Here is a 19,637-nt window from a genome sequence, read left to right as displayed (position 1 = left end):
CCATAGTCTCTCATGATTCACCTCCCCTTCCAATTTACTCCAACTCTCTTCTCCTCTCTAACACCCCTTGTCCTCCATGATATTTGTTAGGCTCCACAAATAAGTGAAACCATATGATAATTGACTCTCTCTGCTTGACTTATTTCACTCAGCATAATCTCTTCCAGTCCCGTCCATGTTGCTACAAAAGTTGGGTATTCGCCCTTTCTGATGGAGGCATAATACTCCATAGTGTATATGGACCTCATCTTCCTTATCCATTCGTCCATTGAAGGGCATCTTGGTTCTAGCAGCCCTTCTTAAACTGTGGTCTGTCCCCTGGCTGCCAACACGTCACTTGGGGCATCATGTCCTGGGACCACCGCCTTGACCTTATAATTTGTGTGTGAAGACAAGAGTCAGAGTTGAGAGTCTCTGGATTCTGACTTTTATCAAACTTTCCAGGTGATTTGGATAGAGAAGAAAATCTGAGAAGCACTGGACCAGGCTAACACTGTCATTGTCCAAAATCGTGGAGAGCTCTTTGGTAGAAAAGGGTCACACTACCTCTTTGGTTGGAGGAGAAGCAAGTTCAATCCCGGGAAATGTCCCCTCCACGTTTTATTGACTTAAATGTCATCACAGGGTCCCTAGAGATCCCTCACAGATGAGGCCTCATAACCAAACAGACAGTAAATTTCTTGTAAATCAATTGCCCGGGAGGGACTTCATTTTTTTTTTTTATTAAGTTTTGGCCTGTGTGGTTGTCTGGATTGGGCTGAATAGAGTATTACCTGCCATGACTGTTAACAGTCACACTCAATGTGGGCTGTGCAAAATGTCCCTGTGGAAACAGGAAACTAGGTCAGCCCTTTCTGAGTAAGGAAGGCCATGAATAATGCACAGAGAGCGTAGTTTCTTTTCACACACGTCGTCCTGTGCTAATATTTGTGGCCACTTTAGAAAGTGGAAAATGCTGGGAAGATAGGAGAGGGCAAACAATAAAAATATATCAAGCAACAGAAACAAACAAAAATCAAATCAAGCCAAGTTCAACCACTTAGAGCTTTCTCATACGGTGTGGTAAATGGCTAGGTGAGAGAATAATGAATGAACTTATTTCTCTGAAGAGCAGGTAACAAGAAGAGCTCATATGGGGAGCTCCATGGAGGTCGAATTGGGTTAGGTGTTTACATCGAGTATTTTATTAACCCTTATTAATTTGCTGATCAATACAATGTTTTCAATGCAATTAAATGTGGGACCAAGTAAAGAAAACAAGGGCTCCACATGCTTCAAGTCAGCAGGTGAAGCCAGAAATCCTGATTTGTCCTAAAGGTTATTAGCTTCAGTTTCTATGCAGTTATTCGCCAGATGACTTTATTGGACACAGCTGGGGATTGGTAAGCCAGTGGGTGAACGGCTCTGAGGAGTGCAAAATAGCCCTCTTGGGAAAGAAAAACAAACACGATTGGAACATCTAGTGCTGTTTGATATTGTCACCGGTGACGTGGAGGGCAGAGCCATGAACACTCCCATCAAAATTATAAGGGAAATTGATGTCAGTCAGTTAACATTTGACTCCCCTGTTTGCGTAGTTCATTATATAAGGCATCTTGTAGAAGGTGGCTTCCCTGTCTCAAGGGAGCTTACAATCTATACACGGGGGGAAAAGAGTATTAATTCCCAAACATTTTTATTTTTAAGCTTATATGTTATCTCTAAAAAGTGGCCAGGGCCTCACAGACTGGGAGATAGGAATCAGGAGACGAGAAACAAAGGTACTGAGGCTCATGCAGCAGGTTAGAAGGGTTCCCGGCCTCAAGGGGATTGGTTAGGCATAAAGCGAAGAATCATGAAGAACATCTGAGACCACCTCGGCTAGAAAAGAGCACAATGGAAAGAGGAGAAAACGAAATTCCTGGTTACCAGTCTGGTCCCAGTCATTTTATTCTTTAATCCCCCAGATTTGTTTCCAGGGATTCAGTGATGTCTTCTCTTTGCACCACAGTCCTCAGAAAACCCCCTTTCCTATTCCTTCTTCCTGAATCTATGCAGCCGACTGCAGTTACTTCAACACCAGAGCCCATCAGCGGCACCAGCTGTGTGTGAGCTTCCCGAACTCCCGGAATCCAATGTCCCACTTCCTTCCTAACTCTGACCTTCCCCAGAACTCCGAGTGTGCCCCAGATGCCGCTGTGCACTGATATCCTCTCGGGAGCCAGCCAGCCCCTCTTTTCAGTAATGGCCAGGGGATTGAGTCCAGTGGTAACCAAGGAGCATGCCCACCTGTTCATCTTCATGGTGATGACAGCAGGATCAACATTATTGCCTAGCTATCCATATTCGGGGTAAGTGATGTGTGACAAGGCTGTGGTATCGGGGGCAGGTAAGGGTCTGTCATATGGTCACTTCCACTGATATACATTGTTCTTTGGTTTCCTGTTGGCTGCTTCTGTTCTTGGGCAGCAAGATCCACAAAGCTCATCCCGTCCTTCTGTATCACTCTGAGGCTTCTCCAGGTCCATGGCCCTTTTGCCACATCTTCTTTAGAGTGGAATAAAATCCAAGCTTCTGCTTATGACATTCTTACGTTGTGTTTTGGCACTAACATTAGTGTGTGAGTTCTCTCAGTTTGCCTTGATATTCACAGAGAAGATTTTTGGACCTTTAACAAAGAACTCAGCACATTTCTTGGTACCCTCAAACATCTGGCTCTTGAAATTGAAAATCATGTTTTGAAGATTAAAATGTCCTTATTGAGGTGACTTTAAAAATCACTATAGGAACCCAAAAGTCAATAATTTGACTCTTTGTACCATTCCTATCCTGAGAGCGGCCATGCCCAAAGCCACCTTTGCTTCCAGGACAAGGAGAGAAGTATATGGATACTGGGAAATGCTGGCATTGGGTTGAAGGCTACTTCAATTTAATATCTCCCGTTATCATCTTAGTGCACAAGGAACAAAACATGGAATTCAAAATTTGGTTGAATTTTCTTTCTTTTCTTCTCTTCTCTTTTCTTTTTTAAGCAAACTAATGAGGATAAAAGAAATGTCAAGGACAGGCTGAGAGAGAGTGGGTCAAAAGATAATTTATTACAGATGAAGTAAGGACAGATGGTACGTTCTTTCTCCTCACTCTTTATATTTCATATTGTTTAATCATTACTTTTACATAAAGAGTATTTAGTTCAGAGTTCTTAGTTGTAAGCATAAAAAACAAACTCTAGCCAATTAAGCAGAATAGGAATTTATTAAAGAATCCCAGGCAGCTCAGAGAAATGTTGGGTGGGCTAGGAAAACAGGCTCAAGGCTCTGGGAACAAGGCTCTGAACATCAGTGCAGAGGGGGCCTGACAAAGGGATCTTCACCATGACTGCTGCCCACAGAACTCCAGATGCTACTGTTCACCCTGTTGCCACCAAGAGGACTTTATCAAATCTCCAAACAACATAGTCACCTACACCACTTCTGCATCACAAACTGATCTTGGAAGCACTCAAAAGTCTCATATTCTTGTTGTCACCAATGCCATCCAAAGGGATATGATGCAGAACTTCTTCCCAAAGCACTTATTGCCAGTTCAGTTTGATTATAAGTACCTGGAAAATATGCGAATGCCATTTTGCAAGAGGGGTATGTGAGAATCGATTTTGCTGGCTCTATCTACCTTTATGAGGCTACATGCTCGCTAAAATAGAGCAAGACTAGAGAGGCACCTGGGTGGCTCAGTGGATTAAAGCCTCTGCCTTCGTCTAGGTCCTGATCCCAGGGTCCTGGGATCGAGCCGGGCAGTGGGCTCTCTGCTCAGCAGGGAGCCTGCTTCCCCCTCTCTCTCTGCCTGCCTCTCTGCCTGCTTGTGATCTCTGTCTGTCAAATAAATAAATAAAAATAAAAAATAAAAATAAAAAAACTTAAAAAAAATACAGTGAGACTATTCAAAAGATGTTAAGAAAGGGTAGAAATACACCACCATGGGGGAGATCCACAGGATACAGAGTTACAAATAAAAGCAAGGTAGAAGAAAAGCAAATAATATGCTACCCTTGTATAGGAAAGGAGGGCGATAAGAAAAAAATATGCACTTGCGAAAAAAAACGTTGGGAGGATAAAGAAACCATTGAAAATGATCACCTAAGGTGGGAAGAAATGAGGAACAGGATGGAGACTTGTCATCAGGATCTGATTCTAGACTAAAAATAGCATTTCATTTAAATATCAGCAGCTGAAATGGAGAACCAAATGAAACAAATGAACTAATTGCATATTAGATTACTAGGGACACTCCACAGAGGAAAGGTGTATTTTAAGTAACTTTAAAACAATGTACCTATACATTCTTATGAAAAAGACTATACATTTTTACTGGGATGCCTTCTAAGAAAAAAAAGAAAAAAATCTACAAAAGTTTTTTAAAACTTCTTTTTGTAGTAACACTGGTATTATTTTTAAAAGCATTGTCTTTATGTAATAAGATAAAACATAAGGGGAAAGAGATGAAGAAATTAGGTAAAAATGTTGTAGTGCTAAGATTGAATTGGACATATCAATGTGAATTCATGTTTTAAATATGTATATATTTTATAACTTTCTCTACTGAAATATCCTAGATGTAATGTCACTGCATTAGCATTTAGCCCCCACAAAGCAGTGATTTTGGTTTCTCTAACCAAGGACACAGATTTAGTGCCCCAGAACAAGCAAGAAAACTTTCACAGATTAACAGTCATGTCAAAAAGACCCAGGAGTCAGCCTCAAGTGTCTTCCACTGACTACACTTGTGACAATTTTGATGACCATCCCCCATGATTGCAATTAACTAAAATACATAGAATATATAACAATCCATAAGTCCATATAGAGCCTATTAAAAGGGAAAGTAAAAAAAAAATCTCGTCACAGCTTTAGACAATTATTAATTTAACTCTTGCAGGTGAGAAAAAATAATTTTCCCTCTATCCTTCTCAATTCTTGGCTGAGACACCCCCACCCCTCAGTAATAAAAGACAGCTTTACAGGAGAAAGGCAAACAGAACATATAGGAAATGATAAACATAGGAATTCATCATTTTGCGATACTTAGTCCAGCCATGGGCTCAAGCAAGGAACTGGTATTGATCCCGCTAGAAGAATGATTGATGGGGAACTGGACACCTGTGCAGGGCCACAGTTATAACACAGAGATTATTTTTGGTTGCCACGGAGGGATCAGGATGTTGCCACCACACCAAGGGGGTTCATTCAGCATCCCATGGGTGGACAACCAGATGTTATGAGTCCCTGATGAGATCCAGTGCTAAGTAAAACACCATCTAGGACATATTGTTGTTAAAAAGATTTGGATCTAATTGAGCCTTTATATTTAACTCTGATTTATAGGGAACAGATAAGTGATATGGCAAGGAAACAATTAGATAAATTCAGTATCTATTTCTTCAGGTATTTTGCTCAGTGTGAGCTATTGTCTTCAGAAAGACAGTTCCATTAAAATGTGACTGGCCAGATTAAGAGATTTAAAGAACCAGCAATCAGATGTAGTATGTGGGCTCAAATTGGATCCTACTTTGGAGTGATACATGATTTGGGGGGACAGATAGGGAAAATTAAATGTAGAGTGGTTATTAGATAATACCAAAGATTTTGAAACAACATTTTTTTTTAAAGATTTTATTTATTTATTTGACAGAGATCACAGGTAGGCAGAGAGGCAGGCAGAGAGAGAGAGAGGAGGAAGCAGGCTCCCCGAGGAGCAGAGAGCCTGTTGCGAGGCTCGATCCCAGGACCCTGAGATCATGACCTGAGCCGAAGGCAGAGGCTTAACCCACTGAGCCACCCAGGCACCCCTTGGAACAACATTTTAAAATGAAATGTTATTGTAGCTGGATGAGAAAATGCTTTTATTTTTTAAAGATTCAATTTATATACTTACGGGGGAATGTCTTGATGTCTAGGCAGTGATGAGCCCCAGGTGATGTATGAAGTGTTAAATCACTATATTGTACACCTGAAACTAATATTACACTGTATGTTAACTAACTAGAATTTAAATAAAAACTTAAAAAAAGACCTAAACAATTCCACATAATAATAAATATTCACAAAGCTTCTGAGTGTAGGGGAGGAAAAATCATCTTCTAGTTTATGGGAAGTTACTGGGCAAAGCGCAGTAAACAGGGTATGGTTGCCAACTGATTAAAGTCTCTGCTGAGCAGAGAGCTCGATGTGGGACTCGATCCTGGGATTTCAGGATCATGATCTGAGCTGAAGGTAGTCGCTCAACCAACTGAGCCACCCAGGTGCCCACAAATTGCCCCCCTTTTTATAAGATTTTTATTTATTTATTTGACAGAGATCACAAGTAGGCAGAGAGGCAGGCAGAGAGAGAGGGGGAAGCAGGCTCCCTGCTGAGCAGAGAGCCCAGATTCGGGCCTCGATCCCAGGACCTTGAGATCATGACCCCAGCCGAAGGCGGCGGCTTAACCCACTGAGCCACCCAGGCACCCCAATTTGCCCCTTTTTTATAAAAATACCAGTTGTGTTGGGTACCAGAGTGCAAGGCTAACCTGGGTAACTCCGTGAAGACCCTATCTCCACATAAGTCACATGCTGAAGTACTGGGCATTAGGACTTCAACATATAAATGGGGGAGGGCACCATTCCACACTTCTTGGGAGGGGGGGAACGACATCTGTAATCATGATGTCAAACCATGGTTCTGAGGAGTTGAAGAATTCGTGGAGGACACAGCCTGAGCAGCTCCCCAGAGGAGGGTCCAGTTCACAGAATGTCATCACCCCACCTTGCCTTTGATTAGAGCAGCACTGTGCACACCTCTCCGGATAGTGATGGGGGAAAGAGGAGCTGTTGTTCCCTGGGTTTTGAGCCTCTTTGGCAAGATGAGAAAGTTCTAGAAATCTGTTGCACAACGGTGCGCAAGTATTTAACTCAACTGTACACTTAAAATATGGTTAGGAGAGTACACTTTATGCTCCATGCTTTCTACCACAAATTTTTTAAAAAACAAAATTTGTCAGAAGACTGTGCCCTATATGACGTCGTCTAACAACGTCATCAGCCTGTGCCAGCCTCACACAGTGACAGCAGCATTTACACAGGAGAAACAAGTGTCAACCACATTCTGTCCTTCACTGGTCTCTAAATTTTCTTCCTGCCTGAAAACTCGAAGAACCTAGGAGAAATAATTGTCCTGTTTTTCAAAATTTTTCTTCCGTTGTCTCCTGAGAGGGCATCTGATTTTCTTAAGTGTCCTGACGCCTTCAAGTGTTTTTTGTTCACTGACCATCATAGGCATAGCAAGAAACCTGCAAATTTCAATCTTGCTCTTTTCTATAGTTTTTATTAAGTATGCCTTTGGAAATTCAAAAAGACAACAACAACACACACCCACAAAAAAGATAAAATAATGCCACTCTCCAATAACCATATTCCTTTAGATTTAGAAAGTGAGTCCCAAAGTTTGTTATTAAAACTTATTACACAAGGGGGCGCTAGATTAACATATAACAGAATGTTTGACAAAGGATGGACAAATATAAGTTAGCTTTAGTATATAATTTAACCTAAAACAAATTTAAGCCATTGGGTTTTCAGGGCTGAAAATTGGCGGCATTTACTAATTCAAGAGTCTTTTCACATTCGACATGGGATTTAATCTCTCTTTACTGATGAAATTCCAAGTTTCTCTGAATGAATCTTCCAAACTCACTCACACACACACACACACACACACACACACATACACACACACACACACATTTACACAGACACACCCACAAATGCCCGGCAAATGGATGCACACACATCTCATTAGATCTGAAACAGCCCAGAGGTGTTATATTATTATGCATTTTTCTTACCCATGTAATGTGTTATATCAAATAATTAGAAGCAGTTGCCAAAATAAATTAAGCAAACCCTATTGGTGATGCAGCATGTCCTTGAAAAGGTTGCTCATTTACACGGTTGCTTAGCTTCAGTCTCTAAGGGAATTCCATGTTGTCACAAATGGACAGGTCATTCTGGTGGCCTTGTTCCTCCTACACGTACACTTACCCATCCCACAGAGTTATTTATAGAAAGTGTTAGGCCAATCAGCAAAATTTTCAGGAGTGAGAAGACATATCCGGAAACATTCATGTCCTCATTTCAGATTTATCCAAGAAATGTCCAAAGCATAAGCTTTTGAATTTACAGATAGCAGAAAAAAAAAATCATCAAACCAATTAAAGTCCAAGGGTAAAAAGTGCTCACAATTCTAAATGTCATTCTACAGACTGGGTATTCAATGACTAATGTCGAAAAGATAAGCAGAAATTTTACGAAGTTTCTCCCCACCCCTATCACATACACTAAGTTCAAAACAGTGTGGGGTCTGGGGATAGGTATATAAGGCTTTAAATCCTAGACCCTAAGTCTTGGTTTCTCATCTCTAAAATGGGGTCAATATTCTTAATGTATTTGCTATAACAATAATAACATTTTATTTTATTTAAATTCAATAGCCAACATATAGTACATCATTAGTTTCTGATGTAGTGTTTAATGATTCAGTGTTATGCTGCACATAATACCCAGTGCTCAACACATCACATGCTCTTCTTAATGCCCATCATCCAGTCACACTAGTCCCCCACCCAACTCACTGATGACATTTTAAATAAGATAGTGTTTGTACCTCCTGAAGGTCAAATAATACTTATTGTGTCAGATATTCTTCCTCTTTCCTTTTTTTCTTCTTCCTTCTTTCCCTCCTTCTTTCCTTTGTCTCCTCCTTGGTCCCCTTCCAAATTCTCTGATTTCAAAAGGCTTCAAAGAGTGGCAACCTTTCTATGTGGCTTTTACCACCATGTTTAAGATTTGATTGCTTTTCTCTATTAACCTCTTTTTGTGCCTTCCATTGTCACCTCTTACTCACCCTGTGTTTACAAACTCAAGTGAGAATACGCTTGGGGAATGTATTGCAAGTACTTGGCATGACATAGAAATTGACAGGGAAATTGAGAGCAAACCATTATGTAAGGCTAACAAAGCACTGCTTTTCAAAATATGTAAAGAGCTTCTATAAATCATTCATTTCTTTGGTTTCATCAAACAAGACACCATGAATAAGAGAACTGATAGACATGATTACATGAGAATTGACTGTTGGGTAACAACAGACACAATAAATAAAGCGACCGGAGACAGAGAGATCCGTAATAGTGAATAACTGACAGAGTACTAAGTTTGCAGAAGATAGGGAATGAAAAGGACTTATGGTTTCTAAATCAGCATCACTTTGAAAATCAACTGGACAACGTCAAGTAAAACTGAAGATGCTTATACTCTCAATGTAGCATTTTCTAGATATAGTCTTTGGAGAAACTAGACTTGTGTGCAAGGGGATATGTTCAATAATATTATTGCAATACTGTTTATAATTAAAAAAAAAACTTTACAATAATCCAGTTTGGCAATAGGAGGATGAATGAACAAATTGTGGCATAGTTATACATTGAATACTAGAGAGCAATGAAAATGAATGACTAAGAGCTTCCTGCATCAGCATGGAAACACTTAAAAAGAAAACAGATACATCTCAAAAAAAAGCATTGAAGTAAACTATTGAAGGGTACATACAAGCTGATATTTTATAAAGCTTAAAAGCTTACACAATACTTTAGATTTTTTAGGCTGGCTACATGTATATGTAGTAAATGCGTAGAGATAGGCATGGGGAAAAAAACCAGACCAGATTCAAGGTAGTAGTTAACTTCTGGTGAACATGGTTGATGGGAGGGAACGGGGATCAGAAAGTAGCCCATGGGGGACTCCAATTATATTGGCAACATTCGGTTTCTGAAGTTGGATGATAGATACATGGATATTTATTCTATTATTCTCCATATCTTTGCGATGTCTAAAATGTTTTGGATTAAAAATAAAGCAAACATAAAACTAAAAGATGGTGGAATGAAGAGGCAGGATAATTAAGTAGTGAAAAGACACAGGCTCTGAATGGATATGGTCTTAAATTCCCTCTCCCCGCCCTCAACTCATGTGACCTTGATCAGTGACAACATCACAGCCCCTCAGGGGATAAGTAAGAGTATTAACAGTACTCATGCCATGCCACAGGGACCCACTCTCTGTCATACTACAGAGTAAGACCTTAGCAGCGTGTCTGACCTATGCTGAATATGCTGCCTTTGGTTCAACCACGCTGATCGTCCACAAAGCCTGATGCTTTCTCTGACCACAGGACCTGTGCACATACTCATGCCATGTACTTTACTCCACAGCACTCATTTGACCAGGTAATTGTGCACTATGAGAGCTGTTGTTTGATTAATAATCATCTCATCGCCAGGTGCTACATTCCATGAAATCAGAGTCACTATTAGCTTTTGATCTCAACGTTGTATCCCTGGAACCTAGTAATTTCCAGTCTCATTCAGTACATTCTGGAAGCATTCTCATTGAAAAGTGAATTCATAAGCACTTAAAAATAACTACTGATATTGTTATTTTGTACTTAGACCAGGGCCACACATCTACTAAGTGAAAGAGATGGAATTCAGAACTATCTGAAGGACTGGAAAATTCCTTATCCCTGGGCTGATGCTGGGTAGCCAGTTCTCCTGAAGGAGAGTCAGTTGGGCTGCCAGACACAATAGGAACTTGAAAAAGAAAGTTTAAGCCTCTGATTCTTAACTGGGGGATCATTTTGCCCCACATAGGATACTTGGCAACATTTGGAGACATTGTTCATTGTCATGAGTGAGGGGCAGGAATGGGCTCCCAGCATCTAGTAAACATTCCACAGTCCACAAGTTAGCCCCCAAAACAAAGAATTCCCTGGCCCAACGTGTCACTGGCACTGAGGTTGAAAAACCTGGGTCTCAGTTCATCCAATCATGTGTCTGGGAATTAAGACCACACTTTTTTTTTTTTTTATAAACATGTATTTTTATCCCCAGGGGTACAGGTCTGTGAATCAGCACTCACCAAAGCACATACCCTCCCCAATGTCCATAATCCCACCCCCTTCTCCCAACCCCCCTCCCCCCAGCAACCCTCAGTTTGTTTTGTAAGATTAAGAGTCACTTATGGTTTGTCTCCCTCCCAATCCCATCTTGTTTCATTTATTCTTCTCCTACCCACTTAAGCCCCCATGTTGCATCACCACTTCCTCATATCAGGGAGATCATATGATAGTTGTCTTTCTCTGCTTGACTTATTTCGCTAAGCATGATACACTCTAGTTCCATCCATGTTGTCGCAAATGGCAAGATTTCATTTCTTTTGATGGCTGCATAGTATTCCATTGTGTATATATACCACATCTTCTTGATCCATTCATCTGTTGATGGACATCTAGGTTCTTTCCATAGTTTGGCTATTGTGGACATTGCTGCTATAAACATTCGGGTGCACGTGCCCCTTTGGATCACTACGTTTGTATCTTTAGGGTAAATACCCAGTAGTGCAGTTGCTGGGTCATAGGATAGCTCTATTTTCAACTTTTTGAGAAACCTCCATGCTGTTTTCCAGAGAGGCTGCACCAGCTTGCATTCCCACCAACAGTGCAGGAGGGTTCTCCTTTCTCCGCATCCTCGCCAGCATCTGTCATTTCCTGACTTGTTGATTTTAGCCATTCTGACTGGTGTGAGGTGATATCTCATTGTGGTTTTGATTTGTATTTCCCTGATGCCGAGTGATATGGAGCACATTTTCATGCGTCTGTTGGCCATCAGACATTTCTGCAAATAAGACCACACTTTTAATCACCCCCAGAAGGCAAAAATCTAACCCAGCAACCTCCTCCTTTTTTCCTCAATCACCTCAGATCTGAGTAATCAGGCTATTCTGTAGAGAAAGTCTCAGATTTCTGGAAGTTCATCTGAGTTCCTTTCAAGCGCCAGAACTTTGGAGGTTTACCCATCAACTCAGAAGTCCAGGATCTCTGCTTCCTCCGTCCTCCCCTCCCTCTTCCTTTGTTCCTTCCTCCCTTCCTCCCAACTTTCCTTTTTCTTTCTTTCTTTTTTTCCTATAAATCATTCTTCTCTCTGGTTTCATCAGACAAGACACCATGAATAAGAGAACTGGTAGACGTGTTACATTAGAAATGACTGTTGTGTAACAACAGACACAATAAATAAAATCAATGTCCCTCCCTCCCTCTCTTTCTTTCTTTCTTTCTTCTTGATTTTTCTTCTTGACCCTTTTACAGGACTCTGTATGTAACCTATTTTTTTTTCCCATTAATTTTCAGGTTTTCATTTCTGGGTTTTTTCTTCCCTTCTCAATCTTAAGAAATACTTGTTCGTCATGGAAAGATGAGAATAAAATATTTTAATGAGCGTTTTATAGTACGCGGTTGGGAAGGAAATAACTGTGCCTTTTGCAGTTATACGCCCAATTCTTTCTATTGCTTTTTTGTATAATGTGCATTTTTACTTCACCCCAGAGAAGTGTTTTCTCTTCCGCCCACAGCAGTGCTGAGTGCTAATGGGCTGATTAACCGAAGCCTGTTGCGTCATCACAGGCTCAAGACATTAGCAGGCACTGAGAGTCAGGGGTGCAGAACGGGGCTCCAGGAGATCTGAATAGAAACAGCAACACCACAGTGACCTCCGGGGTACTCTTCTGGGTTCTCAGAGTCTAGCTGGAGATATTTTGGTATTATAGAGCAAGAGGAAGTAGGTTTTCCTCATAACGACAGAGCAGTTAATATCCCAAGCTATATGGCAAAGGCCTAGAAATGCCTTTGCTTAATAAAATATTCACTTGTAGTAAAAATTCTGTCTAGGTGACAGTTGCCTTGAGAACAAATGAAAAGGGTCTTTTACTAATGAAGATGAGTCTAGAATTTCCAACAAGCTCTAGAATTTCTTCCACTTCACCTTCACCATTTAGAAACTGAACAAATTAGTTTCTTTAAGTCTTAGATCCTTAATCTTTAGAATGGAGCTGATGATGGTACATACCTTACTAGACTATTGTGAGGATTAAATGAAACAATGAATCTGAATAGGCAGATCGCCATGCCTAATACATACTAAGTGTTCAATAATGACTATTATTATCATCATTATTATTGCCAGTCTCAGTCAGTTCTTAATACTTTCCCTATCCCTAGAAAAATCTAAAAGATGATCATTTAGACTAATTTATAACATACAATTCAATAAAGTGGAGGTTTCTTTTATTTTCTGAAAATTTCCTAGAGCACATTTTACTTGCCCAAGATAAAGGACAATGTTTCTTTACCAAACACTTTATTTATTTATTTATTACCAAACATATTTTGAAATATAGCAAGAAGAGAACTCACTGGTTGGAATTAATGTGTTCTTTTTCCTTCTAATTTGGCTAACTTGTGATCTGACAAGTTACAAATCTTTCATTGTTAAGATAAGCCAAGATACTCCAAGTAGAACCGAAAACTAATGTAAATTTAAGAGGACATTGATAATAGGTTGTCTTTGCATTAGATGAAGTGAGGCTAACCCTATCTGGCCATATTATCTCTAATTTAAATTTACAGATTTATGCCTCATACACATACATACACATCCATCTAATAATGTATCAGGTATTGTCAGTGTCCCGAGGGAAGGAAAACTATTCTTGTTTATCTTTGTGTTTCTGGCACCTAATTTTACACTTACCAGATAGAAGGTTCTTGGCTACTTGTTAAGGCAACAAAATAGTGTTTAAATGTTAAATATTCACAACACGTCTCACGTGACTATGTGAACTATTAAATTCTAAAAACATTATATTCTGAGTTTTAACTTAATATGCTCTTTATTACCTCTGGTTTTATTACAAAAGTTGTTAAGGCAAAATTGGGTAGAATGAAACTGAATATTCTATTTATAAAGTATGTCTAATGGTCTGAACAGGACTAGGGACAGTGTGTTGTCATGGTGACAGAATGTGGGGTTGTTAGGCACAGAGACATTATCAGTGTATAAAAGGAGATTATTTGGAGAAATATTGAATTATTTTTCTCTTATTCAAAGGTCTTAACAACTGTCATCTAGGGATGATGATAAGGTAGCAGAGTGCCCAGGGATCTGAATTCAGGGGGATGCACTATGAACTCCACAGTAACAATTAGAGGATGGAGTCATTTGCCCAGTGGGCATGTAATGAGTTCCCCTGTGTGCTAGACACTGTCTAGTTTGAGATTAAATAGCTAGGATTCCCTACTACCTAGACTCACTTATTGGTATTCATAAGGGGGTGTCTTAGTCCGCCTGGGCTGCTGACTGGGTGGCTAATGAACAACAGAAATTTACCACTCTCAGTTCTGGAGTCTAGTGTCCGGATCAGAGGCCCAGAGTGGTTGGGTGAGCGCCCTCTTCTGGACTGCAGACTTCTCACTGTATCCTTCTACGGCAGAAGAATGGACGAAGGATGTCTCTGGATCCCCTTCATAAAGGCTCTCATCCCATTCCTGAGGGCTCTACCCTCAGGACTTAATCACCTCCCAAAGGCCTTACCTCCACCTCCTAATACCATCCCGAGGGCTTCCTATCTTGACATATGAATTTGGGGGGGCACACCAGCATTCAGATCATAGCAGGGGTCACATCAGAAAGTTACTTGGCTTCTCACTATACCTCAAACAGAGGCAACTGTAAGAACTAAATAAGATACATACCGAGCTACTTCACGCAGCATCTGTTGACTCATGATCAGGAACTGGTGATCCCCATGGCCAGGGGGAACGCATGGCAAATGAATGGCAGAGACACCAAAGACAGCTGAAGTGCAGGCAAAGAGGACATCTGGTGGGGCCCTGAATGGTCCTTGACAATCATTTTCTTTTACTTTTTTTTCACTCTCAAGCATTTATTGCCTATTACATTTAGAAACTCCGTCCTTCACTTCTTGCGCCTAGTCATTATATGGTAGAGTTAAACTACAGAAAACTTTTATGGAATTTTTTTGCTCTTGAAAGCAGCCTGACTTGATGACGCATGAACTATGCTCTGAAGTCAAACAAGAGCCAACTATCTCTTAGACAGACCATGGAAATTTTTGTAAATAATGCAATTAGCCCAAATTTAGCTGTTGGTCATCTTAAGGAGCCTAGAGACAGTTCATTTTATACAACACACATGATGTATTAATTAGGATGCTTGTGGCTGCAAGTAACAGGTGAAACAATTGAAACTCGCTTAAGATAGAAGGCTATTTATTAGCTCACATAATAGTAGGACAGATTTCTGTTTTGGCTAATTTCACAACTTAACCTTGTCAACAAGGTCCCAGGGTTCTACTGGGCCATCTACAGTACCAGCCTCATTCCGAGCTTGGTTTCATATTTATAAAGTATAGACCTGCAGCAGTATGAATTTTCTTCTTCTCGCCTAGTGAAAAAGACAGAAAACTTAGCTTCCTTTCCTACTGTCTTCGCTTAAGAATCCAAAACCTTCATTTTCAGGCACCTGAGTGGCTCAGTTAGTTAAGGGTCTGCCTTCAGTTCAGGTCATGATCCCAGGGTCCTGGGATCAAGCTCTGCATCAGGTTCCCTGCTCAGTGGAGAGTCTGCTTTTCCCTTTCCCTGCTCGTGTGCTTTATCTCTCTCTGTCAAATAAATAAGACCTTTTAAAAAAATAAAAAATAAGTAAATAAATAAAAGCTTTTTTCAGGTGACCCTGGAAGGCCTCTTTTTGCTTGTCATTGCAATTGTTCTGGGCCTGCTTCTGTTACAGGCTTATTGGCAGGGAAGTGGGATTATTATGGTCAGTTTAGGTTAAGTAGTTGGGGTGGGCTGGGTGTTGGTGAGTAAATAACAATGTGCAGTACATATAGAAGATTTGAGAATTTATTAAGCTATTCTTCACTCATTTCGGTTTTTATTTGATTTTTATGAATTGGCTCAGATCTTTATCTCTTTTCAACATGAAATAAAAATCTTAACAACCGCACCTGATACACAGTAAGAACCTACAAAAGATTCAATATAGTGGCCTCAACATTTTTTCATCCCAGACATACCTGAAATAGCAGTGATTCAGCCATACAAGAGATCATGGGGTCTCTTTTCTTTTCTTTCTAGACTCTTCTAATGATTTCATCCAATCTCATGACTTTAAATATTAACCATTTATTGAGGGCCCCTGAATTTTTATCTGTGGCTTATATTTTCCCTGGCACCAGATTCTTACCAAAGAGCTTGATAACACCTTTACTTAGGTGTCTAATGGCTATTTCAAATTTCAGACATTTGCAACTGAATTCTTGCTCTTCCTCCTACTACTATTCCCATCCAAAATCTTTCACATCTCATTTAATGTCAAGTCCGTCCTTTCGGTACAAGTGAAGAGGATCTGCTCATATCTCCAGCCTGGTCTGCAGGCTTCAACCTCAGACTTCATCAGAGCACTGACCTTGGGTGCTGTCCAGGTGCTTTGAAAGAGCTGCTTCAACTCACAAACTATTTTTGATATTTGAGTGTTTAATCTCCCCAGGAACTCCTGGAGAGGAAGATCTCCTGGCAAGGCAGGATTCATGCATTTCAGGTATCTTTACAAAAGCACCAACATTTTACCACAATTTTAACAATATTAACTATTACAAGAGTCATTATTTGAGAGAATAGGGAGAGCACAAAGAACACAAAAAGATCCCTTCATATGGACCATGGGGAAAAAACTCATTGCTCTTGCTATGGGAAGCTCACCACAGCTCATCTCGAATTAATTTCAGTATCTCTCTGCTTTCTCCATATTTTCATGCCTACTCATCTCACTGCCAGCAAGAACTTACAACATAATAAAGAAAGTGCACAATTATCTATAATGTAAATCAGACCCTCTGACATAAGAGAAATAAGCAATTAATTCTGAAATTCTAGTTGAGGAAACATGGAATGGCCTTACAGGGAAGCCAGGCCAAGAATGATTCCGTAGCAGTGGTGACAACGTGTAGCAAGAAACAACACATTCAATGCACAAAGCAGTGGAAGTCTCAGAGGATGTTAAATTGGAATTTACTATTTGGGATTTCAGGGTAGATCTTCAAGGTGAGAATAATAGGTGAGAGCACACTCCCATTGAAATAAGAAAGCTATATCATCCTAAGGACCTACTCCTAAGAGGTGAGCAAGATTGGTTCCACAACCAGGATCCTTATATTAACTGTGTGTTTGTTTGTTTGTTTTTTAATTGGAAACACACCTGCTTAATGTTGTTCCACCTAGACTTTTCCAAATATATTGGATCCAGAATCCTTGTTTCACTCTGGTTACATCTGTTAACATCCCTGGCATGAATTTATTGAGTCATACCTTGAAAACCATCATTGGTCAATAAACAGATATGTGAGGGGAGAGAGGGAGGAGGGTTCACAAAGTGGAGGACTATTCATATGAAAGCACAATGAAGAAGGCAGGGGAAGTAACACAAGAAGGTAGAACGAATGAACTAGAAAACAATGAGATGGAGGGGAATCACTTCCCAGTACAGCCTATTGTATTTCTGGGCTCTGATACTTCTGGGTTCTTCTGGTTCTCTTCCTGTTCTTCTTCCCTATTCATTTTTTAAGTAAGCTTTTTATTTTTAAATAATTATAGATTTATGGGAAAGTTGCAAAGATAGTAGAGAGTTCCCATATATCTGTCTCAGTCTCTTAGGGCTGGCATAAGATGGCACAGATTGGGTGACTCAAACAACAGACATTTATTTTTTCACAGTTCTGAAGTCTAGAAGTCCAAGATCAAGGTGCTGTGACTTGAATTCTAGTGAGACTTCTCTTCCTGGCTTTAAATAGCCACCTTCTCACTGTGTCCTCCCATAGCCTGTCCTCTGTGAATGCACCCATGTGCACCTACACACATGGGGGCAGGGAGTGTCTGGTGTCTTTTCTTCCTTATAAAGGTATTAGTCCTGTTGAATTAGGGTAGCCTTTATGAACTAATTTATCCTTAGTTATCTCTCTACAGACTCTGCCTCCAAATACAGTCACAGTGGGGTTAGATCTTCAACATATGAATTTGGGAGGACACAATTTAATTCACCCTACTCCTCACCCAGTTCCCTACTGTTATAGTCTTACAGTACCATTTATAGTACTTCAAAAAAGTGTCATCCTGCCTGACTTCCCCTTCGTCACTGCACTCTGGGTTGTCAGACACATTCCTGGTGGCTCACACTTTTTCCCTTGCTGTTCACCTCTTTCAATCTTTGCTCAAATGTCACCATGCACCTCAAGAATATAAAGGATGAGAGAGGATTCTTTGAAGAAATAGTGTAGAAGCAAAGCACCATGACATTTTCCCTTCCGTCCCCACCTCAGGCCTAATGAGAAACCCCAAAAGAAACCCTCACTGAAAGCCTACACTGGCTAGGAGTGCCCAGAGGGTACATGCTGTCCTATAGACACCTGTTAGTCTGGATTTACTGGAAATGCATGGCCTCTGTGGCCCCTGACTCCTTTGTAGCTTCTGGAATAAAATACAAAGAGATCTTGAATGACTTTGACATGTGTCCCCATGAAAATGGAGCTGTATGAGATGAAGGTAGGGGCTGGTTGGAGCCACCTCTGATGGCAGCAGGAGGAGAGTGAGTTGCAATAGAGGGAACAAAGTAGAGTCCCATGGACTCACCTCTGGAGGGTGGTGAGGTTGTAGTCAGCTGAAAAAGACCTGACCTCAGGCTCAAGACCTGTTGGACCAAAGGGAGAGTAAGAAAACTGGGTGGAATGTACCACTAAGAGCTAAAAGGGGGTTACCAGCTGGAGAGTGCATCATTGGCATCAAGGTACCAGGTGAAGGCCCTTGCTGGAGAGAGGGCGTCCAAGGAAATGATAATATGACTTCTAGAGAAGTCAGCAGTTCAAAGTCTGTCCTGGAAGAAGGCATCCAACAACCTCATTAGAGGGATCAACAGCATCATCTAAATAAAAAGGCATTTGCCCTTCAACCATCCTCCCTTTTCCTTGATCTGATCCTAGAGAAGTAAGAAGCAGCAGAGTAAAAGAGAAAGAGTGGAAGAGTCTTATGGGCTGAATTGTGTCTCTCCAAACCCCACCCCCCATAAATTCATACACCGAAATCTAACCTGCAGCACCCTAGAAGATGAGAGTATTCGGTGATGGGGTCTTTAAGGAGGTGGTTGGGTTAAAATGGTTATTGGCGGTAGGGGGGCACATGGCTCACTTGGTTGAGTGTCCAACTCTTGATTTTGGCTCAGGTCATGATCTCAGGGTCATGGGATCAAGCCCGGTATTGGGCTCCTTGCTCATTGCAGAGTCTGCTTGAGATTCTTCTCTCCTCTCCTTCTGCCCACCCCCATGCTCACACAGTATAAATAAATAAGCAAGCAAACAAATAAACAAATAAAATCTTTTAAAAAAATGGCCATTGAGGCAGGCCCTAGCCCAGCATGACTGGTATCCTTAGAAAATAAGGGAATTGGGACACTGATTCATGTGGAGGGAGAACTGTGTGAAGAAACAGGGAGGAAAAGACAATCATTGACAAGCCAACAAGAGGGTTTTTGGAAGAAACCAGCCAACATCCTAACCTTAGACTCCTAGCTTCCAGGACTGTAAGAGAGTAAATTTCTGTCGTTTAAGCCCCCAGTCTGAGGTCTTTTGTTATAGCAGCTCTACAAACCAATACAAAGAGCAAGGAAG

Source organism: Mustela nigripes, chromosome 5 (assembly GCF_022355385.1).
Source record: "Mustela nigripes isolate SB6536 chromosome 5, MUSNIG.SB6536, whole genome shotgun sequence".
NCBI lineage: Eukaryota > Metazoa > Chordata > Mammalia > Carnivora > Mustelidae > Mustela > Mustela nigripes.
Note: the sequence above shows the minus strand (reverse complement) of the source record.